Source organism: Cervus elaphus, chromosome 19 (assembly GCF_910594005.1).
Source record: "Cervus elaphus chromosome 19, mCerEla1.1, whole genome shotgun sequence".
In the NCBI taxonomy this organism is placed as follows: Eukaryota; Metazoa; Chordata; class Mammalia; order Artiodactyla; family Cervidae; genus Cervus; species Cervus elaphus.
In genome coordinates, this window is record NC_057833.1 from 66,558,076 (window position 1) to 66,583,451 (window position 25,376).

Below are 25,376 nucleotides of genomic sequence, written 5' to 3' on the forward strand. Positions count from 1 at the left end.
CTTCAGAAGGAATCAACCTGCCAACACCTTGATTTTGGACTTCTGGTCTCCATAACTGTGAGAGAATAAGGTTTTGTTATTTTAAGGTACCCAGTTTGTAGTACTTTGTTGTGGAATTACTAGGAAACTAATCCATGCTTTATCTGGGTTTGGAATTTTATGTTGAGCATAGACCCTAACACAGTTTGCTCCAAATTATGACAGCACTGTTCCATGGTGTTATAACTTCCAGCATTGGTGAGGAATTGAGTGCCACATTAGGTTCCCATTAGTTTCTTTGTATATGGCATGTTCTCTGACGATAAGCTTTCAGGAAGTTTCTTTATCTTTGGTGTCCTAAAATTCATGAAGATCTTTCTTAGGTATTTCTTTTTTTAATTAATTGAGGGGAGTTCGTGAAGAAACTGGAAATCAGGCAAACCAAATACTTCACTTCTGGGGAATTCTCTTGTGTGATTTCTTTACAAGTTTTGTCTTCTCTATGTATTGAAGATTAAAATCTCCCAGATTGACGTCTCCAAATTTCTTATCCCATTTCCTAGTCTCTATTTATCTTGGAGGTTTCCTTGGCTGTATGCATCTACACGCCAAGAAATACTTGGCATTGTTCCACTTTCTTAGAGAATGTTCTATGTTCTACTTTCTTAGAGATTTCTTTTGGCTGATGTTCTCTATTTCCTCCATGTTGCTTTTTCTGATTATTTGGGTCTTTGTCATATTGGGAACTTTCCTCAGATGCCCAGTGATCTTTGGCTCTCTGTTTGTATTTAAGAGCGCGGCAGCAACTCAGTTCAGTTCAGTTCAGTTGAGTCGCTCAGTCGTGTCCGACTCTTTGCAACCCCATGGACTGCAGCACACAAGGCCTCCCTGTCCATCACCAACTCCTGAAGCTTACTCAGACTCATGTCCATCGAATTATTGATGCCATCCAACCATCTCATACTCTGTCATTCCCTTCTCCTCCTGCCTTCAATCTTTCCCAGCATCAGGGTCTTTTCAAATGAGTCAGTTCTTTGCATCAGGTAGCCAAAGTATTGGAGTTTCAGCTTCAGCATCAGTCCTTCCAATGAACATTCAGAATTGATCTCCTTCAGGATGGTCTGGTTGGATCTCCTTGCAGTCCATGGGACTCTCAAGAGTCTTCTCCAACACCACAGTTCAAAAGCATCAATTCTTCAGCACTCATCTTTCTTTATAGTCCAACTCTCACATTCATACAATGACCATTGGAAAAACCACAGCCCTGACTAGGTGGACCTTTGTCAGCAAAGTAGCAACTAGATGATTGGAAACTCACTGTAAGGGAGGGTTATCAACCAATTCTGGACAGAGGAAGCAAACCAAGGTCCCAATGACTTTGCACACAAAGTTCTAGTCATTTTCCCTCTGGCCTCATGCCTCATTATTTTCTTCACTTGCTGCTTTAAATCTTGAGCTTTTCCAAATTTCTGAGGGAAGAATCAGATGGCTTCTTGTCTCTCTAGCTCCCAAACACTCAGTGTTTGCAATTTCCCCCACTCTGCTAACAGAGTCATTGCTATCTTTGAGCGATCGCTCTCTTCAAAAAACTTGTGTTACTTCTCACTTGGGCTGAATGTCCTCTAATTCTCTTTGTCCTTGTTTGTTAATACACTCCTCTCCCCACTTCCTCTGCCATTTAACGTGTTTACAAGGAGAGATGTGTGTGGTGTCTTCCACGCTGAATGAGAACTTTTCTTTATATTCTAATGTACAATACACAGCAAGTATTTCTATTATAATGCTGTATTTAGTGAGAAACCTCTAGTTAAATTAGAACACTGTCATTGTAATTAGAGAGATATAAGTTGACTTCAGTTCTGATATTTACTGTACACTTAAATTTCCTGAAACTCAGATTCCTTGCCTTTGAAGAGAGATGGACAAGACCCACCTATGAGTAGTTAGTGCGTTGAGTTCATGATTTCCATTTTGGAGATTACTTAAAGTCAATAGGATCACAAGTAGGAAGAAAGTCACAAAGAGTTTAGGCTAATTCCTGCAATCTCTGCAGACCCTCAGCATTCCCTACCCCCAGTGTGGAATAAAAGAATAATGATGGTGAGTGATAACTAATCTAGCAAAATCATTGGACTCAGAAATCTCATGATGGAGAACTAGCCTCAGAAATAACTCACAAGCTGTTACAGTAAAAAGGAAAGGAAAAAAAAAGTCAGTGAAAATTGCAATCTCTCTCTTCTTTTGGTCCAAATGTGACAAGAATGGGGCTGATTGAAAAATTAGTCTTTTACATGGTTTCCAGAAACAGTTTATCTTTTTCAAAATCTAACTATAAAATCTCTCAGGATTTAGAAAACATTAACTCAGAGCCAAAATTCAGAAAGATAGTAACAAATTATTCATGGCTCAAGACATGACTTTAATAACAAAATGTGTTGAGTAGCTGTATTTGAAATATTAATAAATGTTCACAAATTCCCACGTGTACAACCAGACTGAATGATCTCTTCAAATTTTAAGAACTTCCTGAAGATATATTATTTCTGCTAAAGTCTAGAGACTCTTATTCCTGAAAAGGAGAATATTTGTGCAGTGAATGTCTTGAGGGGCATATTTAAAATATTTTCATTATTCCTTGCTGCTGAAGATGACCTTATTTTTGCTCTTTCAGCTAACATTTTGCTGGTTATGAAAATAATGTGTCCATTATAGAAAATTTCAAAAACACAATTTACACTAAAATCTGCCATTACAGATAAAGATTATCTCAATTTGGGTGCTAATTTTCGTCAAAAAATAGTTAATATATATTTCTCTGAGCTCCAAAATCACTGTAGATTTGATTGCAGCCATGAAATTAAAAGATGCTTGCTCCTTGGAAGGAAAGTTATGAGTAACCTAGACAGCATATTAAAAAGCAGAGACATTACTTTGCCAATAAAGGTCCATCTAGTCAAGGTTATGGTTTTTCCAGTAGTCATGTATGGATGTGAGAGTTGGACTATAAAGAAAGATGAGTGCTGAAGAATTGATGCTTTTGAACTGTGGTGTTGGAGAAGACTCTTGAGAGTCCCTTGGACTGCAAGGAGATCCAACCAGTCCATCCTAAAGGCGATCAGTCCTGGGTGTTCATTGGAAGGACTGATGCTGAAGCTGAAACTCCAATACTTTGGCCACCTCATGCAAAGAGTTGACTCATTGGAAAAGACCCTGATGCTGGGAGGGATCGGGGGCAGGAGGAGAAGGGGACGACAGAGGAGGAGATGGTTGGATGGCATCACCGATGCAATGAACCTGGGTTTGGTTGGACTCCGGGAGTTGGTGATGGACAGGAAGGCCTGGCATGCTGCAGTTCATGGGGTCGCAAAGAGTCAGACGCAACTGAGTGACTGAACTGAACTGAACTGAAATTTCTTAAAATTCAAAGTTAAAAAAAGTCAGGGATTGAATCAGGGATGGATAACTAGATGGAACACAGAGAATTTTTAGGGCAGAAAAAAATTTTGTATGACAACATAATGATGGATATGTATTATATACTTGTCCAAACCTATGGAATGTACAACATCAAGAATGAACCATAATGTAAACTATGGATTTTAGGTGATTATGATGTGTCAGTATAGGTTAATTGCTAAAACAAATGTGCCAGTCTAGTTAGGGATGCTGATATTGGGCAAGGCTATGCATGTATGGGGCAGGCCAAATGAGAAATCTCTGTATCTTCCTGCTAATTTTGCCTTGCACCTAAAACTACTCTAAAATATAGCTTTAATTTTTGGAGATAGAAATACCCAAGTTATTTCAAACATGTAAAAGATTTCCAATACTTGAATATTTTCAAAAATTTAAATCTAAGGTAATTAAAATTAAATGAAATAAAAACTTTAGTTCTCATTCTAACTAGCCAAATATCAAGGGTTTGGCAGCCACATGTAGTTGGCGGTGGCTGTAATGGACAGCACAGATGTGGAAGGGGAGGTCCATAGACACGCAGATATAGGGTAAAGATAGGGATGTGGATATGTCACAAATGGGCATTTCCCCATATCAATATCATGTCAGCTCTTCCTAACTTGGTCTGTAGGTTCAACACAGGGCCAGTGAAAATCCCAGTAAGTTATTTTACGGATATTAACAAACTGATTCTAAAGTTTATATGGAGAAGCAAAAGATGCAAAATAGCCAACACAGTATTGAATGAGAAAAGCAAAGTTGGATGACTGACACTATCCAACTTCAAGACTATATTCACTACAGCAAACATTGTTCTCAACTGTGAAAACCTGAAAGCATTTTCTCTAAGATCAGAAACAAGTCAACAGTGCCTGCTCTTGCCACTACTATTCAACAGAGTTTTGGAAGTCCTAGCCACAGCAATGAGAGAAGAGAAAGAAAAGGAATCCAGATTAGAAAATAAGTAAAACTCACTGTTTGTAGATGACATACTCTATACATGGAACACCCTAAAGATGTGACCAGAACATTACTAGAGCTAATTAATGGATTTAGCAAAGTCACAGGATGTAAAATTAATACACAGAAATCTCTTGTATTCCTATACACTAACAATGAAAAATAAGAAAGAAATTAAGGAAGCAATCCCATTCACCATTGCAACAAGAAGAATAAAATACCTAAGAATAGACCTACCTAAAGGGACAGAAGACATGTATGCAGAAAACTATAAGACACTGATGAAAGAAACCAAAGATAATGCACACATATGGAGAAATATACTATGTTCTTGGATTGGAAGAATCAATATCATGAAAATGACAATACTACCCAATGCAATCTACAGATTCAATGAAATCTCTATCAAATTACCAATGGCATTTTGCACAGTAGTAAAACAAAAGATTTTACAATTTGTATGAAAACAGAGAAGACCCTGAATAGCCAATGCAATCTTGAGGAAGAAAAACAGAGCTGGAGGAATAAACCTTCCTGAGTTCAGACTAAACTACAAAACTACAGTCATCAAGATAATACTGGCAGAAATACGGAAATATAGACCAATGAAACAAGATAGAAGCCCCAGAGAAAAACCCACACACCTATGGGCACCTTGTCTTTGACAAAGAAAGCAAGAATACACAATGGAGAAAAGACAGCTTCTTTGATAAATGGTGCTAGGAAAACTGGACAGCTCCATGTTAAAGAATGAAACTAGAACACTTCCTAACACTATACACAAAAAGAAACTAAGGATGGATTAAAGACTTAAATGTAAGGCCAGAAAACTGTAAAGTTCTTGGAGGAAAATGCAGGCAATATACTCTTTACCATAAATTGCAGCAAGATCCTCTATGACCCACTTCCTAGAGTCATGGGAATAAAAACAAAAATAAACAAATGGGACCTAATTAAACTTAAAAACTATTGCCAGCAAAGAAAACTATAAACAAGATTAAAAGACCACCCTCACAATGGGATAAAATAATTTCAAGTGAATAACTGACAGAGGATTAATCTGCAAAACATACAAGCAACTCATACAGTTCAATATCAGAGAAAAAAAACAATCTGATTAAAAAGTGAGCAGAAGACCTAAACAGACATTTCTCCAAAGAAGACATACAGATGGCCAATAAACACATGTACCCCAGTGTTCATTATACAATTATTTACAATAGCCAGGACATGGAAGCAATCTAGATGTCCATCAACAAATGAATGGATTAAAAAAAGATGTGGTACACATGTACAACAACCTCAGATATGCATGTGATACCATTCTAATGGCAGAAAGCAAAGAGGAACTAAAGAGCCTCTTGATGAAGGTGAAAGAGGAGAGTGAAAAAGATGGCTTAAAGCTCAACATTCAAAAACTAAGAATATGGCCTCCAGTCCCATCACTTCATGGCTAAAATAGATGAGGGGAAAATGGAAACAGTGACAGATCTTATTTTCTTGGGCTCTAATGTCACTGTGAATGGTGACTGCAGTCACGAAATTTAAAGATGCTTGCTCCTTGGAAGGGAAGCTATGACATAACTAGACAGTGTGTTAAAAGGCACTCTGTGGACAGAAGTCCATAGTCAAAGCTATGGTTTTTCCAGTAGTCATGTATGGGTATGATAATTGGACCATATAGAAGGCTGACCACTGAAGAACTGATGCTTTTGAATGGTGGTGCTGGAGAAGACTCTTGAAAGTCTTTTGGACTGCAAGATCAAACCAGTCAATCCTAAAGGAAATCAACCCTGAATATTCATTGAAACGACTGCTGTTGAAGCTCCAGTACTTTGGCCACTTTGATAGGGAGTGCTGACCTACTAGAAAAGACTCTGATGCTGGGAGAGATTGAAGGCAAAAGGAGAAGAGGACAGCAGAGGATAAGATGGTTAGATAGCATCACCAACCCAGTGAATAATAAGTATGAGCAAACTCTGGGAGATAGTGATGGACAGGGAAGTCTGGTATACTACAGTCCATGGGATAACAAAGAATTGGACATGACTTAGTGATTGAACAAGAACAACAGTATATATATACACACATACACACCATAATTTTAAAATGCTTTATTGCTAAACCATGCTAACCATCATCTGAGACTGGCAATCATAATCTTTTTGCTGGTGGAGCATCTTTGCCCCAGTGTTGATAGTTGCTGACTGATCAGGGTGGTGGTAGAAATTTCTTAAAATAAGCCAGTAAAGAAGTTTGACATATCAATTGACTCATACTTTCATGAACAATTTATCTGTTGCATGCAGTGATATCTGACACCATTTTACTTTCAGTAGAACTTCTTTCAAAATTGAATCAGTCTTCTTAAACCCTTCTGTTGCTTTATCAACTAAGTTTAATATTTTAATCCTTTGTTGTCACTTCAACAAGCTTCACAGCATCTTTACCAGGATAGATTCCATCTTCAGAAATCATTCTCTTTGCTCATGCATAAGAATCAATTCCTCATCCATTCAAGTTTTATCATGAGATTGCAGCAATGAAGTCACATCTTCAGGCTCCAATTTTAATTCTATTTCTCATGCTAGTTCCACCACATCTGCAGTTAGTCCCTCAGCTGAATTCTTAAATCCCCTCAAGGTCATACATGAATGTTGAAATTCAAACTCCCGTTAATGTTTATGGTTTTAGTTCTTCTGAATCATGATGAAATCTAGAATGGTGGATCCTTTTCTTGTTATCAATTTACTTTGCACAGATTCATCAAAAAATCACTATCTATGACAGCTTTAGCCTTACAAAATGTACTTCTTAAAGAATAAGACTTAAAAGTGAAAGTCCTTGGTCTATGGACTGCAGGATGGATGTTGTGTTGTTAGGCATAAAAGAAACATGAATCTTATTGCACATCCCTGCCAGAGCTCTTGGGTGACAAGATGCATCATCAAGAACAGTCATACTTTAAAAGGAATCTTTTCTTCTGAGCAACAGGTCTCAGTGAAGGGCTAAAACTATCCAGTAAACCATGTTGTAAATAGATGTGCTGTCATCCAAGCTTTGTTCTTCCACGTATAGAACACAGTCAGAGTAAATTTAGCATAATTCATAGGGGTCCAAGGATTTTAGGAATGGTAAATGAGTACTGGCTTCAACTTCAAATCACCAGATGCATGTATATTACCATATGTGAAATAGATTGCCAGTCCAGGTTTGATGCATGAGACAGGGTGCTCAGAGCTGGTGCACTGGGATGACCCTGAGGGATGGGATGGGGAGGGAGGTGGGAGGGGGGTTCAGATGGGGGACACATGTACACCCATGGCTGATTCATGGCAAAAACCACTACAATATTGTAAAGTAATTAGCCTCCAATTAAAATAAATTAATTTACAAAAAAGAAAAATAAATCACCAGATGCATTAGCCCCCCAACAAGAGAGTTTGCTTGTTTTTCGAAACTTGAACCTGAGCATTGACTTCTCCTCTGTAGCTATGAAAGTCCTAGGTGGCATCTTCTTTCAATACAAAGCTGCTTTGTATATATTAAAAATCTGTGTTTAGTGTAGCCAGCTTTATTAATGATCTTATTTAGATCTTCTAAGTTGCGTCAGCTTCTACATCAGTACTCCTGCTCCACTTTACACTTTTATATATGCAGACAGCTTTTTTCTTTAAATCTCATGAAGTAACCTCTGATATCTTCAAACTTTTCTTCTACAGTTTCCTTATTTCTCTCAACTTTCATAGAATTGAACAGAGTTAGGGCCTTGCTCTGGATTAAGCTTTGGTTTAGGGAAAGGAGTGACTGGTTTGATCTTCTATTCAGACCACTCAGACTTTCTCCATATTAGCAATAAAGCTATTTTACTTTCTTACCATGGTGTGTTCACTGGAGCAGCACTTTTCATTTCTTTCAAGAACTTTTCCCTTGCATTCACAGCTTGATTCACTGTTTGCCACAAGAGACATAGACTTCAGCCAATTTCAGCTTTCAACATGCCTTTCTCAATGAGTTTTATCTTTTCTAGTTTTTTATTTAAAGTGAGAGATGTGTGACTCTTCCTTTCACTTGAACATTTATAAGTCATTATAGGGTTATTAATAAGCCTAAATTGAATATTATTGTGTCTCAGGGAATTGGGGGAGAGGGCGAGATGGAGGAACAGTCAGTTGGTGGAGCAGTCAGAACACACACAACATGAAAGATCAAAATGTCAGATAGGAAGATGCTGGGCTCACTTCCCCTCATAAACACATCAAAAATGCAGCTATTTATAGAGAGACTTTCACTGAAAGTGGTCTGGACACTGGCAGGTGAGCTTCTCTACAACTAAGGCTGTGAAGAAGAATCCACATGGAGTCTGATAGGGAGAAAAAGCAATCTGGTCTGTACCCACTTTACTAGCAGGGGACACAGAAGAGGAGGGGATATCACAGGCTCAGGGATCCTCCCTGGGGGGGTGAGGGGTTCAAGACACATATTAGACACCCCAGACCTGGAGTCTGACATCAGGAACACAAACTCCCTTGGCTGATCTGAAAATCAATGGGCCTAGCTGGAGAAGAGAAGCAGAAAATATTAAGAAAAGGTAGCAAGAATACATGGAAGAACTATTCAAAAAAGATCTTAATGATCCAGATAACCACGATGGTGTGATCACTCACCTAGACCCAGACATCCTGGAGGCCAAAGTCAAGTGAACCTTAGGAAGCATCACAATGAACAAAGCTAGTGGAGGTGATGGAATTCCAATTGAGCTGTTTCAAATCTTGAAAGATGACACTGTGAAAGTGCTGCACTCAATATGCTAGCAAATTTGTAAAACTCAGCAATGGTCACAGGACTGGAAAAGGTCAGTTTTCATTCCAATCCCAAAGAAAGGCAATGCCAAAGAATGTTCAAACTACCGCACAATTGCACTCATCTCAAACGCTAGCAAAGTAGTGGTCAAAATTCTCCAAGGGACGCTTCAACAGTATGTGAACCAAGAACTTCTGAATGTTCAAGCTGGATTTAGAAAAGGCAGAGGAACCAGAGATCAAATTGTCAGCATCTGTCAGATCATTGAAAAAGCAAGAGAATTTCAGAAAAATATCTACTTCTGATTTATTGAATATGCCAAAACCTTTAACTGTGTGGATCACAGCAAACTGTGCAAAATTCTGAAAGAGATGGGAATACCAGACCACCTCACCTGCTTGATGAGCAATCTGTATGCAGATCAAGAAGTAACAATTAGAGCTGGACATGGAACAGACTGGTTCCAAATTGGGAAAGGAGTACGTCAAGGCTGTATATCGTCACCCTGCTTATTTAACTTATATGCAGAGTACATCATGAGAAATGATGGGCTAAATGAAGCACAAGCTTTAATCAAGATTGCTGGGAGAAACATCAATAACCTCAGATATGCAGATGACACCACCCTTATGGCAGAAAATGAAGAGAAACTAAAGAGTCTTTAGATGAAAGTGAAAGGGGAGAGTGAAAAAGTTGGCTGAAAGCTCAACATTCAGAAAACTAAGAGCATGGCATTTGGTCCCACCAATACATGGCAAATAGATGGGGAAACAATGGAAACAGTGACAGACTATTTTCCTGGGCTCCAAAATCACTGCAGATGGTGACTGCAGCCATGAAATTAAAAGATGCTTACTCCTTGGAAGAAAAGTTATGACCAACCTAGACAGCATATTAAAAAAGCAGACATTACTTTGCTGACAAAGGTCCATTTAGCCAAAGCTATGGTTTTTTCAGTAGTCACATATGGATGTGAGAGTTGAACTATAAAGAAGGCTGAGTGCTGAAGACTTGATGCTTTCTAACTGTGGTGTTGAAAAAGATCTTTGAGAGTCCCTTGGACTGCAAGGAGATCCAACCCATCAATCCTAAAGGAAATCAGTCCTGAATATTCACTGGAAAGACTGATGCTGAAGCTGAAACTCCAATATTTTGGCCACCTGATGCGAAGAACTGACTCACAGGAAAAGACCCTGATGCTGGGAAAGATTGAAGGCGGGAGGAGAAGGGGACGACAGAGGATGAGATGGTTGGATGGCACCTACTCCATGGACATGAGTTTGAGTAAACTCTAGGAGTTGGTGATGGACAGGGAAGCCTGGCATGCTGCCATCCATGGGGTTGCAAAAAGTCGAACCTAACTGAGCAATTGAACTGAACTGATAGGACCAGATGCCATGATCTTAGTTTCTTGAACACTGAGTTTTAATCCAGCTTTTTCACTCTCCTCTTCCACCCTCATTAAAAGACTCTTTAGTTCCTCTTCACTTTCTATCATTTGAGTGGTTTCATCTGCATATATGAGGTTTTTGGTATTTCTTCCCACAATCTTGATTCCAGCTTGTGATTCATCCAACCTGGTATTTCACACGATGTACTCTGCATAGAAGTTAAATAAACACTGTGACAATATACAGCCTTGAGGTACTCCTCTCCCAAGTTTGAGCCACTCAATTATTCCATGTCTGATTCTAACGGTTGCTTCTTGAGCTGCATACAGCTTTCTCAGGAGGCAGGTAAAGTGTCCTTATATTCCCATCTCTTTAAGAACTTTCCACAGTTTGTTTTGATCCACACAGTGAAAGGCTTTTTCCTAGTCAATGAAGCAGATGTTTTCCTGGAATTCTTTTCCATTCTCTATGATCCAACAAATGTGAACAGTTTGAGCTCTGGTTCCTCTGCCTTTTCTAAAACCAGTTTGTGCACCTGGGAGCTCTTTGTTCACATACTGCTGAAGTCTAGCTTGAAGGATTTTGAGCATAACCTTGCTAGCATGCAGGAATCTTGTTTGTTTGGTCCCTTGTATATCTTTAGTGTATAGAATAGTGCCTCCCACTCAGTACGTGCTCAACGAATCTTTCCACAATGAGTGATGAATGATTAAACAGTCCATATATCACCTCATACACTCCTGTGGCTTCAACTACCAATTTTATGATGAACCCAAATCTTGTTTCCAATTCTGGCTACTGAATATCACCTCTTGAACAGCTCCCGGACATCTCAAACTCAAAATACTAAAAATAGAATTATTTCTTTCCTCCCTCCCCTGTTCAAGCCCCCTCTCCCTCCTGGGTTCACTATCTCAGTAAGGCCTCACATTTAATGTCAGAAACCTGGGAGTTACTCTAGAGTCATCTTGCACTCACCCACATCCTGACAATTACTTGCTCTCCCTTCTCCATCTTCACTTCATACCAGGCCCCTCTATCAGCCAGCCACCAACTTCCATGCTTTCATGGATACTGATCCCTCAGACTTCCTAATTCAACCCCAGGTTCAACATTGATCCCAAGTATCATCTGCCTCCAGAATTCCTCTTGTGGTACCCAGAGCGTACAGACCACTATCACATTAATAATTGGCCTAGTGACTCATCTCCAATACAAGGCTCAGAGGTCCTAAATGTGGAGACCATAGCTAATCACATCCTAGTGCCTAAGGCTGTATCTACCACATAGTAGGTATTTAAAACGTGTTTGTCAAATAGATCTCAGTAAAACAAGTAAGATGCCTGCATTCCACATATTAGCTTAATGTATGATGAAAAATACAGATTATCATTATAAAAATGATTCCAATCCTTCAGAGTGCCTGACCTATGGAAGGATTCAATACATATTTCGTTGAAACAATGAGTAAGTAAATGCAGAGGAAGCAGCCATATCTATGGCAAGGAAACATGAAAGCAAAATGAGATCAAGCAATGGTGACCAATTCTAGGGCACCAGGCTTCATAAATAGTGGTGGAAGGAGGGCAGAAGGGCAATAGAGAAGCCAGAAAGAAGAATAGGAATAGACATAAAGGGCCCTGAGTTTGGATTCTGATCTACAGGCAGTGAGGAGCCCTTTAGGGTATAAAGTCAGCAGAGTGATTGAGCAGATGTGTGGTTTAGAAAGATCCCTCTGTCAGAAGAATGAAAGATGAATTGGCATGAATCAGGAGGGGTGGAGTGGGCAAGGAGATGGCTTGACTTTGGAAGGTCCAATAGAAGATAACTTTAGTAGCTTGAGGGTTTAAGCTGTGAAAGTCTATCTGGATTGAGTCCTGGATTTATGAGAGAAGTAAACCTGGATATTCCCAAGCTAATGGAAAAGACATTGATTTTCTCCCAAAGGCTGAACTACGAATGTACAAGGCTCCCAGAATCTCATCACTGTTATGGTAGACCACCTATAAGTATGGATTAGGTTAAGAGTTGTCCATGTTTTCTAATGAAATTCATGACCAGTTTGATGAGGCTGTCATAGGTGCCAAAAACCCATTCAAGCACATATTCTACCCATATTTCCATGGAAGTTACAGATGTTCCTCAAAAAGCTCTGGAAATAGAGCAAAGAGAACTGGCCAGTTGCTCATTATTTCTCTGGTTCAGAAATTAAGGGTTGCACAGTGGGAAAATTGGGGTCATTTTAGGCAACCACCTGCATTTACAAGATCTTTCTTCCTTCTCTGCCTTTTTGCTCTAGTTTAAGTAAAAAGAAGCATTATTCTTTGGGTGCTGGCCAAAGTTTGGTCCAGTTGTGAAATTGGTTTGGGCATCAAAAGATCCAGGGGACATAAAACAGAGTGTTTTGAGAGACCCCAAAACAATATGTTGAGGGGACTTGACTTGTTGTCAAGGCAATGCTATCAAGTCCTCACATTATTGATCTGACATGATCATTGGTTCTGGCTAGATCATGAGTCAGAGAATTCTGAACTGCAGAAGCCATTCTATCAGTATTTCCCATGCTGCTATAATAAAATGGGCATTGTTTGTATGTGTGGTACACTTTTACAACTTTGGGGAGTTGGCTATTGGTTAGAAACCCTGCTAGCAGGAACTACATCTGCCTCTTTCAATAATGATCCTGAAACGCAGAACGTAAACTTGAGTTTTGAAATGTAGTTTAATAATATTAATGCTCTGGAAGAATATGAAAAGTTGAATTAATTTTAGTCATTTTAGGTAAAAACAACAATAATTTGAAGGTTCCAATGTTCATGTGTGTGTGTGTGTGTTCCAATGTTATCTCAGTCTACTTTGCACCAAAGCCTAGGGACCCACAGAAGAGTTTCCATTCCGTAGTCACCTATCCTGGCTCTGCCAAGTCTATCAACCAGGCTTGGCTCTGCCAAGCCTATGAAGCCACTGAATGGCTCTGCCATTCAGTGAGGGGCAGGCATGAGGGGGAGGAGCTAAGATGGCAGAGGAATAGGATGGGGAGACCACTTTCTCCGCTACAAATTCATCGAAAGAACATTTGAACGCTGAGCAAACTCCACAAAACAACTTCTGATGTCTAGCAGAGAATATCAGGTGCCCAGAAAAGCAGTGAGGGGCATGAGTAAGTGTCTTTATTTACATTTCATGGGGGAACAAACTAAAATTAATGACCTGGCCAAAATTACAGTTGGTAATGGTGTGAGTTTTGAAGTTATGGCCCAGACTCCAAAGGAATCCTTGTTCCATGGGAACCATCTCTGCTTTGAACTCATCAGCTTGTCAAGTTGACACTCCACGCTACACAAGCACCCCCTAGTCTAGACTGCTTGTGTTCAATTCCACCACTTCCAAATTTGTCATTCTTCAGGTTTAAATTTTTTATTTACTTAGTATAACACTAAATAGTCAAGTTTAGTTACGGTATAGAGGGACAGTGGAAACAGAAGTCTGTCTTCCCAGTCTTTGCTGCTGTTGCTTCATTTGTCTGGGACTCTCTTTTCGCTGCGGTGTCACTGATCCTGCTAACAGTGCCAATTGTCTCATCGTATCTCACTGTGCGCACTGTTCATTGAACCCATGGAAGGCAAGGTGCGCGCTAAGAGGCTGGAAGAAAACGCAAAGAGTCCTAGGAACTGCGGACACATTTATTCTCTCCTCCCTGGGGCAGCAGCCAGTAGCTGCAGACATAATATAATACAACATAACCACACACAACCCTCCAGGACTTTTCCAGGGGAACTTACATATACTTACCAAACAGAAGTAGCCTGTGGCCAAGCAAGTACCTTCTGAGGTGCATGCACACGGCTATATGTGACCTCAGCTGTTGCATAATCATTATTCACAAAACGTGGGGCAAGAGCAGAGGGGCCAGTGGGTCAAGAGAGCTTGACCAGGACATCTTAGCTAATTTCCTTCCCTACACATGCTTTCATGCCTATCTCACTCTTTAGATTTCAGCTTGAGTTTCATTTCCTTTGGGAAGAGCCTTTTGGCCCTGCAATACTTGAATTAGGATCCCTCCTTCTGTGTTCTCCTGGCCTCACTTACCCCACCAGCAATTACCACCCCCGTTTCTGTTTCCACTCGTCCCGCAGTGAGGCTGAGAACTGAGAGCCCGACTTGGTTTTGCATCCCAAGCACCTAATAGCAACATTTAAAGGTGCGCAGACATTTGTAAAATGAATGCATGGATAGACAAATGAATGGACCGTCAGTGGATGAGAGAGTCAGAAATACTCTGCTTTGGACCCTAAATTCCAAGTGGGGACCTCCGAGGGCGCTTGACCTCCGTCATGGGGTGCGCAGGGTCTGGTCTCCATTCACAGGCAAGTTGGGGCAGTTCCCACCACCCTGCGCATCTGGCGGGCGCAGAGAAGGCGCGCACCTCCAACACCCCAACTTCTCCGACCTCAGCTTCCTCCCGGGGTCTGCAGCCGAGGGCAGAGGTTCCACGGAGGGGAGAGGTTGGCGGGGCAGTGACAGCCCCAGGAACCCCTCAACGGCTTCCATCCCCTCCCTACGGCTGCGTCCCCTTCCTCGGGGACGCGCGCTGGGCCGGGGCCGCCGGGGCGGGGAAGGGTCGGCTGGGGGCGGGGAGAAGCGTTTATATAGCAGCGAAGAGGGGTTGGGAGCTAACGCCCGCCTGCGGGACACCGGGAGGCCAGAGGCTGCCCGCGCCGCCTCCTCCCTTCCAGCGTCTCCCCGGTCACCGCCGGTCTCCCCGGCGCGGGGCACTGGGCACTGAGCTCCCGGCGGTGCCTTGCGCTCTGCTCCGCGCGCTGCGAGATCTGCCCGGGCTCCAGAAGGGCAGGGGACCGCGAGGACGTTTCCCCGAGGTAAGCGCTGGAGCCGCCGTTGGCCGGACCGACCAGAGCCAAAACTAGGTTGGCAAGTGGTCAGTGGATGCAGGGAAGGGACGCGCCGGATGGAGGGTGCTGCGTGAGGACCCCGGGAAAGGAACGAAGGAGTGTAAGAAGCTCAAACCCGCCGCTTGTTTCCACCTCCTCCAGGCAGCGTTCGCTGCCCTCGCTGCGACTTTTTCTCGCATCCTCCCCTTGGAGAGCGCACGGCACCCTCGGGTCGCTCTCTGCACCCGGCTCCCTGTTTCGCACCTCACGACTGCCCCCATTCACTAACGGTGTCCCCACGCCCAGCACAGGGTCTGGAGTGTGGCAGGCACCCGGGACCGAACGGGGAATGGATGGATGAGGTTGTAACCAGCCGGGGTCAAGAAAAGTCCCTTCCAAGCCCGTCCAGACCCAGCATGTACGTTTGCTCCTGCAGTCACCCAGATTCATTAAAGCTGCTTGAAGTTTTATTGTTGATTGAAGGGAGGAGAGAAGACGGGGAAATCCGCCCTTTTATGAATGCCCAGTAACATTCTGCAGTGAGTGGATCCTCAGCTAGCTGGCTCGGCTCAACTGTGCAAATGATGTCAACGGGGCGGGTAAGGGCAGGCAGGCGGGAAGAGGGAAAATATTGGCCCTAGGACGTCATTTATTTTCTTCTGTGTCCTTTTGTGATAAAGATTTCTCATTTCTCTTTTTAGAAGTCTACTCTATGGAGATATTAGAGGTGGTCTTTGTCAGTTGGAGGAAAGGTTTCCATAGGGGACTAGGGTGGTAATGTTGATTAGCAATACCTGAGGTGTCTGTAAAAATCATGAGACTTAAGACAGGAAAGCTATTACAAGTCTTTCATTAAGAATTTCTGCAGTTACCGAATCCACAGTCACACTGCTTTTTTAAAAGAAGGATCTATTTGATGAGTACTATTTTAAGATAAAACTTTCCAGTATAGCATTGTCTAATATATAGGTGGCCTTAAAAGTTTTCCTTCATAAAGGAAGTTATCAGCTTTCTCCCTCCTCCCACATTTTATTCCAAAATATTAGAAGTGCAAAGGAAACCTGAAAGGGAAGCTTATCTTTTACTCAAAGGTCCAGGTTAGAAAACTGTCCAAAAGGATGCTGTGCCATGTGAAATCAAATTTTATGGTGTACATAAAAAACTTTATGGGAAGCACTCCTTGAAGAATCATCTTTCACCTTTTCTGTAGTAAGAAAAACCATCTGCTCTTACTAAATCTTCTTGTGAAACAATTCTCAAAAAACCCCGTTGTTAAACATAACATACTTGCAACTTGCACTTTTCACATCCCCTTCAGATAGTCCAAACTGCAAGAAAGTTTGGATATTTGGAATGTTTATCAAGAATGAATTTTTTCTTAATCTATTTACATGGAGAGTGCCAAGAGTGACTAATTAGGACACCAAACAAAAGTCAGATTATAAGCGCTGTGGATAAAAGTTGGTGCATTATGCCTCTATATACATGGCATTCTATGTAGTCCTGCTAATACAATAGTATTAAAAATGACTGAAAATATCTTCCTTGGCAGTAAATATCTACTGTCCCTGGAATTTCTCAAAAATATACTATTGCCAGGTATACAATATACAGATAAATAAAAGTGGTCCCAACTAATGAGGGTGTATTTGTAACCAAAAATCACTCACTCTTACAGTCCCAAGAAATAAGTATGAAGATTTTTCTATGCTTCTTCTTTTATAAATGTCATGAATATAAGACTTCTTCAGGGTGATCAAAAGTTGGCTAAAACCTTTTTTCTCTTGTCCTGACCTTTTTGTTGTTTCTTGTCATTGCTATTTAAAGTAGGAAGTGGATTAGCTTTGCTCTGAAAAGAATCTAGATTCAAATTATAGAAGAGCTTGAAGTGAAGTGAAGTGAAGTGAAAGTCATTCAGTCGTGTGTCTAACGATCCCATGGACTATACAGTCTATGGAATTCTCCAGGTCAAAACACTGGAGTGGGTAGCTTTTCCCTTCTCCCGGGGATCTTCCCAACCAGGGATCGAACCCAGGTCTCCAGCATTGCAGGTGGATTCTTTACCAGCTGAGCCACCAGGGAAGCCCATAGAAGAGCTTGGACAGCCGCTTAATCTCTCTGAATCTTTTCTCATTTATCACAGGGAGCATGCTACCTACATACCTCACAGGGATATGTGAGGAAAGAAAAAAAGATCCTTATAAAATGCCAGACACATATGATCAATAAACGAGGGTGATGGTCGTGGTAATTCTTAAGGGTCAAGACCCCTAGAAGTGTTCCCAATAATTCATTTATCGTTGAGCCCAATTTTAGTCCATATTTTGATCTCACTGAAATACCTTGTTGCCATGGAGTGTAAGATGATTGTAACATGATTCATAGACATGCATAACTCACTCAACGTTGTAATCTCCCTTTTCCACCTGGAGGTGTTCCAGTTGGTAGAGATCATTTAAGGAAAGACCAGTCACTCAGGCATGCTGCCATCCCGAAAGAGCTGTTTGGGAGTTGTGGCTGTTCTAATTCATTCTGTGTCTCTTTGCCTCTTTTGCTTTACAAGTTAGAGGAAATTTTCTAGAAGTCCAGTGGTGCCTGCAGGTCGAAGACTTTGAAAAGTGCACTCACTGTTTTAGTGTCTTTGGATAATGGTTTTGTGATAACAAAAATATCTTTCTACTTTCAGCAGAAAGGCATTAGGTTTACATTTTCAGAATTTTAAATTAAAGGCCTATAAAGCAACCTTCAGTTCTTCAAGGGAATGGAAAATTTAGAAGGCATACAGGATGCTTTGCAGAACAGTTAAGGCCAGACTTTTTCAATGAAGAAATAGTAGTTAGAAAGATTTGGTCTCCCTCCTTTTCCAGATTCCTCACCCTCATTCCAAACTTGTCTTTTCTTGGGGTGACCCCAGGGTGATGACAGGGAAATTTGGATGAAGATACCATGAATAAAAATGGATACTGTTTGGCTAACATAAGCAATGCACAGAAGGAAAGGTCTCCTGTGGTTCTTGTAACCGCTATGTTTCCCACAGTACCTGGCGCTTAGTCGGTACTCAAGAAATGTTTGATAAATAAATGACTAACTTTAAGTCATTTTGCAATTTTAGTGAAAGTCTGACTGATGGACCCTTTTCATGTAAATCTGGAGCAGTTGCACTGAGAAAATCCAGACAGAAGAAGCAGGATCACCTCTTGCTTATGTCTTTTGCTAAAGAAGAAAGATTCTAAATCTTACCTTTATGAGTCATTTTGATTGACTGAGATAACCCTAAAAGCTAACACTTTTTATGATTCTAAACAGCAAACCTCAGGAAATTTGCTGATTTAATTTTTCCATGAAAAGAAAGTTTTCCCCCAAATGCTCAAAAGATGGAGAGGAGGCAAGAACAATAAAGCATCTAAACCAACTCTGTCTCAGGCCTTAGCATTCCCCTCAAATCACAAAGAGATAATATGTATACATTTAATGATTCTTTAGCCATTTATAGTTAATGATGGGGTATTGATTTGACTCAAACATGTTTTTGCAATGCTTTAAGTAGTGTATCCTAAACTTTAGTGGGGAAAGATTTTGCCAGAGTTAGTTGGCAAAGGCATTTGTGTTGGCTTGAAAACCCATAAGCTAATCACTTATTGAGTCCTTTAAAAACAACTTGATGAATGTCTGGCAAGATGTTGTGACTGAAATTCTCCATTGCATGAGTCCAAATGCAATAGAACTTTGAAGATCCTGGGCGTGTCAGAGTCATATTTGGCAGTTTTTGTTTGGTGGGAAAAAAAATACCCCAGTGTATCAAATGGCCCATGCGCTATCTTTCGGTACCCCACCTCACCATAAGTCAGTAGGTGTGGATAACGCTGTGATCAATCACATTTGTGTATGCATTTCTCTGGGCAGATGGTGTTTTGTGTTGTAGTAGATTTCCCTAATGCCCAGGCTTTTCTCTTCTCCGCTGGCTGGCAGAGGATATCAGAGCCTTATGTGTGTCGTTCTGCGTTTGGTGTTTCAGTGCTAGCTGCAGGCTTCTTATGTCAAACCCCCGTGGAGGCCTTAAGGCTTTTCTCTGGCCTTGGGAGCATGGTTGACTCACTCTGGGAGCAACCGCTTACCCAGTAACTGATGAAAGCTGGTGAATAAGTATCCTCAGGCTTCTCACACCTTGGGGGAGGCCACTCTTGAGGTCTGATCTTTATGTTCTTCCCAAGGTGCCCAAGGGGATGAGCTCCAGCTGCCCAGAACGCTAACCCACTTGCTCATTCACAGCTCTACCTGGCTCCCTGTCTCACCTCCCTGCCCGTCTACCAGTGAGTCCAGGGATCCTCTCCTCAATAAACTTGTTGCACAAATTCTTGCCTAGACTCTGCCTTGAGGGAACCCAACCTACTATGTCCTTGTTAATGGTTTCAATACAGGCAGTGTTGTAGCCCTAAGTATTCTGTAGATTGTAGTCTAGCCAAAGGTGAATTGTATTGCTCTTCATCCTGCTTGTGATGCTAGTTGTCTTGCTGTATCTCACTGTGTACACTATTCGCTGAACCCATGGTAGGCAAGATGGGAGCCGAGAGGCCAGAAGAAAATGCTAGGAGCCATGGGAACTGCAGATGCATTTATTCTCTTCTGGCTGGTACAACAGCCATAACAGCGTACGTAACACAACATCACCACACACAACCTGTGACTAAGCGAGTACCTTGTGGCATGCATGAAGTGAAGTGAAAGTCGCTCAGTCGTGTCCGACTCTGCAAACCCATAAACTGTAGCCTGCCAGGCTCCTCTGTCCATGGGATTCTCCAGGCAAGAAGACTGGAGTGGGTTGCCATTCCCTTCTCCAGGGGATCTTCCTGATCCGGGGATCAAACATGGGTCTCCTGCATTGCAGGCAGATTCTTTATTCACAGGTAGAGAATCTGCCTGTGACATGCATGCATAATGCTATAAATGATCTCAGCTGTTACATAGTCATTATTTATGAAACATGGGGTGAGAGCCTGAATGTGCCATCTTGTCTAATTTTCTCTCTCCCCACACTCCACCCCTTCAGGGTCTCTTGTCCCATGGATTATGTAGGTTCTGCCCTCTGTAGCATCCTCCTAGCACACAATGCTACCAGTTGAACACACATCCTACAACAGCAAACAGTTACATCCCCAACACATAGCAAAACTCAATGTCGGGCATCATCTGGAATGCATGTTGCAGTCCTTGCCCTCACGGGGTTAAAAGGGCCACCCACTCCATGTGGAGTGCCTTTATCTGCCATGGCCAAGTCCAGTCCACTGTCTGTCTTTATGAGAGTGCAGGAAACCCTCTGCAGAGGCAACTCCACTCCTGTGGAATTTTATTACTATGGAACTAAACGTGCCGGGACCACCCCTTCAAGGAGGGGATTTTTTTTTAAGGCATTCACACCTCATCCATATGATCAGTCTTCTACATCCAAGGACACAGCCTTCACAATACATTGTCTACATCATAGGACACAGCCTTCACAGTACACTGTCTACACAGGACACAGCCTTCACGGTACACTGTTTTACATAGGACACAGCCTTCACAGTACACTGTCTACATAGGACACAGCCTTCATGGTACACTGTCTACATAGGACACAGCCTTCACAGTACACTGTCTACATAGGACACAGCCTTCACAGTACACTGTCTACACAGGACACAGCCTTCACGGTACACTGTCTACACAGGACACAGCCTTCACAGTACACTGTCTACATAGGACACAGCCTTCACAGTACACCGTTCTACATGGGACACAGCCTTCACAGTACACTGTCGACATAGGACACAGCCTTTACTGTACACTGTCAACATAGGACACAGCCTTCACAGTACACCGTTCTACATAGGACACAGCCTTCACAGTACACCGTTCTACATAGGACACAGCCTTCATGGTACACTGTCTACATAGGACACAGCCTTCACAGTACACCGTTCTACATGGGACACAGCCTTCACAGTACACTGTCGACATAGGACACAGCCTTTACCGTACACTGTCGACATAGGACACAGCCTTCACAGTACACTGTTCTACATAGGACACAGCCTTCATGGTACACCATTCTACATAGGACACAACCTTCATGGTACACGCCATTCTACATAGGACACAGCCCTCATGGTACACTGTTCTACATTGGACACAGCCTTCATGGTACACTGTCTACATAGGACACAGCCTTCACAGTATGCTGTTCTAAATATACGTCATAAGAAACAGCCTTCACAGTACACTGTTCTGCACAAGACACAGCCTTCACAGTATACTGTTCTCCATAGGACACAGCCTTCATGGTACACTATTCTGCATAGGACACATCATTCATTGTACACTGTTCTAGATATACATCATAAGAAACAGCCTTCGCAGTACACTGTTCTCCATAGGACACAGCCTTCATGGTACACTGTTCTAGATATACATCATAAGAAACAGCCTTCACAGTACACTGTTCTACATAGGACACAGCCTTCTCAGTACACTATTCTAAATCTCCATCATAGGACACAGCCTCTACAGTACAATGTTCTGCATAAGACACAGTCTTTACAGTATACCTTCACAGAAATCAGTCCCTATTTGCATCTGCATAACCCAGATGGGGCCCCCGCCAGTTTGGGCCCCCCTTGGGGTCTTCACACTTTCAAAATGGCATCTCACATGCTGTTCCTTCCACTTCCCTCAGTAAGGACCCACAAAACCCCCACAGGTGCTGGGCCTACCCCTGTATCCCAGAGTCACAAAAGCCAAGCTGCCAAGGTTCCCTTTGCTTTTACCAAAATTGCTTACCCACATCAACCAACTCCACCTGAGTATATGGTCGATATGTCATGAACTCAGTAATATTGGGGGCCCATTGGGGATGCCCCCCTTGAACCACTGGCTGCTCGCACTTCACTTTCTGCCGTGTGACAGTCCTCACTGCCAAATGGGGACTGGTGGTCTCAGTGTTCCTTGTCATCATCCCTCATTTTACCTCATAGTCAAAGGCACTGGGTTCCTCAAGGCCACACACCTCTTGCTCCAGCATGTACGTGCAATGCTCTAGCCTTCCTCTTGTCTCTGCAATGTGTGCCCTTATGCATCATCATGGAGGTCACTGTCCATATTCACCTTCAAGGCAATCAGGAACATCCACCCCATGGTGCCAGTGGCAGTATGTGCCGCTCTGTCCAGCAAATGGGAATTTACCACCTTAATGCCTTCTCAAGGCTGTGTGGTGACCAGTCCACCATCTCCCAGTCTTCCACCAGGGCCCACACCAAGAGGACCATGGCTACCGGGTACCACATGCTGTATGGTGGCCACTGGCTTCCGCCATCCAGTGGAGTCTTAGACTCTTCTGCCTTCTGCGTATTCTGCCGACTATCCCCATTGTATCACTGACCCTGCTCACTATGCCAATTGTTCTCGCTGTTCCTCACTGTGTGTGCCATTTGCTGAACCCATGGTAGGCAAGGTGCAAGCTAAGAGGCTAGAAGAAAATGCAAAGAGGAACTGCAGACACATTTGTTCTCTTCTGGCTGGTACAGCAGCTGTAGAAGCAGACGTAACAAGGCACAACATTGCCACACACAACCCGTGACCAAGCAAGTACCTTGTGATGCTCATGTGCAGCACTACAAAGGCTCTCAGCCATTACATAGTCATCATTTACAAAATGTGAGGGCAGAGGGCCTGAACACGCCATCTTGGCTAATTTGCTCTCTCCCCACATGAATCAAGAATGGAATTCTTGCTTTCCACAGGATTTTGAACAGAATTTTGCCCCCAGCTAGTGCTATTTCAATTGTATCTGGGTCAGTTGGCTTGTTGGTTGTAACCTGATCCTGAAATCCCATGAGCTCTCTGAGAACTGCATCAGGAGCCCATGGAGGGAGATATCAGCAAAGGCTCAGTGTGACCCCATCTTTAGAGAAATAGCATCTTCCAGGGGTTATGAGAAGTGGCTCAAACCCATGCTCCACAGAATGGGACCAGTGTCTCGATATTTCTGGTGGATGTTCCCACCCACTCACAGCTTTGGTCACCACTTCTTTCCTGTGGTAGGTCTCTCTAATAAGATATATGGAGGTATGTAGAAGTGGATATTAATGATAGGAATTGGTTCACATGATTATGGGGCTGAAAAGTCCGTTGATCTTCCACTTACAAGCCAAGGCCCAGGAAAGTCAGTGGTATCATCAGTCTGAGTCTGAAGGCCTGAGAATCAAGAGCTCCATAATCCAAGGGCAGAAGTAAATGGACTTTCTAGCTCAAGAAGGAGAGCAGATTCACCCTTTCTCTGACTTTGTGTTCTAATCAGGCCATCAGTGGATTGGATGATGCCCAGTTGCCGTGGTGAAGGTTATCTTCTGTATTCATTCTGCCAATCCAAATACTAATCTCTACAGGAAACACCCTCATAGGCAAACCCAGAAGTAATGTTTTATCATCTCTTGCACGCGTAGTTGCTTCAGTTGTGTCCAGCCCTTTGCACCCCTATGGACTGTAACCAAGCTCCTCTGTCCGTGGGATTCTCCAGGCAAGAATACTGGAGTGAGTTGCCATGCCCTCCTCCAGGGGATCTTCCTGACCCAGGGATTGAACCCACATCACTTATGTCTCCTGCATTGGCAGGTGTGCTCTTTACCACCAGGGCCAACTGGGAAGCCCTTGCCATCTCTTAGCTCAGTCAAATTGACTCATGAAATTTGCCATCACATTTCCTGGTTACTTACTAATCCACCTCCAACCCCAAGCCAGACCTCTCCGTGGAACTCAGACCCAGACATCTAACTGTCCAAACATCTTCCACCAAAACAGCCTAAAAGCCCCGTTCTTCTTCCTAGTCTTCTTCAGTCCTATCTAATCAGTCTCTACATCCTACCATTTGTTTCCTGCTGATTTCTGCAAACCCCTCTCCATCCTCCCTGTTGACTCTGCTCTTGGTCCCCAAACACCATCCTCTTTTTCACCCAGACCACAATTGCCTCCTTGACCACCTCCCTGCTCCAGTCTTTCTCCTCTTCTAGCATTTTCCATATTTCAGCTTCAAGTGAATTCCCTAAAACTGCCTGCTCATAATTTTTTTTCTGCCTAAAATCCTCCATTGCCTTTGGATTAAATTCAAAATCTTTGCCATAGTTGAAAATCCCCCACTATCCAACCTTAATTCACCTCTTCCTGCCTCTGGCCTATTTCTTTGCTACCATGGCCAATCCTTCAGGAGACCTTGCTCTCTTTCACCTCCTGCCATTAACATTTGGAATTTCCTCCACCTAGAATAGTATTCTCTGGGCTTAAATCTGGCGTACTCCTTCTCTCCCCTTAGGCTCAGCTAACATGCCCATTCCTTGGGAAAGTATTACCGAGTCCCACCTACTAGGTAAGATACCCTTCCCTGAGTCCCTACCATACCTTGAGTTCCCACCATTTCCACTGAACTGTGATTGCTTTGTCTTTTATGTTCACCAAGTTATCTTCAGTACTAACCACTTATTAGATACTCAGTAAACATCCACTGCAGAAGAAATGAATTGAAATCGAGGCTTCCTTACTAGGTGATGACCAAGAGCAAGTCACATAAGCTCTCTGAACTTTCATTTTCACATCTAAAGTATAAATTCTATCCAAACACAGAGGTTGAGAGGATTTTGTTCATTGGTACTGAACAGAAGATTTTTCTTTTAGATTCATCAAGATAAGCATTATGCTTGACCTGAGCCTGTGATGTTATGAGATGGTAAAGCCCATGTTGCAGGATGCCTAAGTTTAAAGGGCACTCTGATAGAGGGGCTTTGGGTGGAAGCCAGAAGGAGGAAAGTACCATGTAGCTAAAATTATCCTGCTTTCAAACCCGAGGTGGAGAGTATGCTTGGAAATGAAAGTG

The 25,376-nt window shown here is 42.5% G+C and overlaps 1 protein-coding gene across 1 annotated transcript in view; it reads left to right on the forward strand.

Moving 5' to 3' along the window:
• Positions 1–15,260: 15,260 nt before the first annotated feature.
• COL6A6 (collagen type VI alpha 6 chain) overlaps positions 15,261–25,376 on the forward strand; it is a 147,041-nt gene continuing 136,925 nt past the window's right edge. Inside the window, exon 1 of the mRNA XM_043874966.1 lies at positions 15,261–15,466. The gene's annotated coding sequence lies outside the window, so the exon portion shown is untranslated. The remainder of the gene's footprint in view (positions 15,467–25,376) is intronic.